The following is a 968-nucleotide window of genomic DNA, read 5'->3' on the forward strand; positions in this document are numbered from 1 at the left end:
GTGCAGTAGATGCACTTTAAAGTTTCATCGAGCCTCCTGATATGGAAAAAAAAAAATTGCACGTTATGAAGGTTCCTGTTACACAATAAGGCAGATTTTCTTAGGTATAATCTCTCAAAATTGTGATACCTCCTGACTAGGGTTATTGATGAGCTTCTGACTCACCTATAATTTTATACGAGAATGTATAGTATGTCATCGTACTGAAGGGCACAGGAACCGGAACTGTGACTGAGAAGCAGATATCGATCCGTCAACGGCCATACCACGTTGGGTACATCGCTTCCCGTCCGATCAGCGAAGTTAAGCAACGTTGGGTCTGGTTAGTACTTCGATGGGTGACCGCCTGGGAACACCAGATGCTGTTGGCATAACGTTCTCCCTACGTGTCAAGTGGGGTTGGTGGAGGATTAGTGCCCCTCCCTGTAAAACAATTAACTCTAAGCCCTTGACCACCCCGTTTGGGATATATGGCATCTGGCAATGAATGAAAAAAAAAAAATCGAGATATACAATTATCATTTATAACTTTGTTCCCCATCTCCGTAGACATATAATGCATGACAGCTATGAGAAGTGCAGCTTGAAGGGACACTGAATGAACAATATTATTGTCTTCTGGAGAATGTTTGGATTTCAACGTTACGGTAAGAAAATGGTTAAGTTTTGTTACGGCAAGAGCACCCTCTTCTCGAATACTTGAGTGATCGAAAAACGGTATAATTGACGACGAAAACCCCAAATATGCAAGTTCGACAAAGTGCTCAAAATCAGCGGGGAAATATTCCCAATTGTATCTAAAATACAGTAAACATTAATGAGGGTGATAGTATTCCATAACAGAAAAACAAAAATCAGTATTAGTAACAAGTCTAAATGAGGTAACACGAACATGAAATCGACTCACTGGTGAAGTAGGCATTCATTGAGTTTGGTCGAAATCGCTAAATATGCAACATCCACAAATG

At 40.5% G+C, this 968-nt stretch overlaps 1 non-coding gene across 1 annotated transcript; it reads left to right on the forward strand.

The window, feature by feature from the left end:
- The first annotated feature begins 252 nt into the window (after positions 1-252).
- Positions 253-371, forward strand: LOC145394597 (5S ribosomal RNA). Its single transcript, XR_013896454.1, has one exon. It is a non-coding gene; the product is annotated as a 5S ribosomal RNA (ribosomal RNA).
- The last annotated feature ends 597 nt before the right edge of the window (positions 372-968 follow it).

Source organism: Coenobita brevimanus, chromosome 27, assembly GCF_032717465.1.
Source record: "Coenobita brevimanus isolate Jiangsu-jjx chromosome 27, ASM3271746v2, whole genome shotgun sequence".
Taxonomy (NCBI): Eukaryota; Metazoa; Arthropoda; class Malacostraca; order Decapoda; family Coenobitidae; genus Coenobita; species Coenobita brevimanus.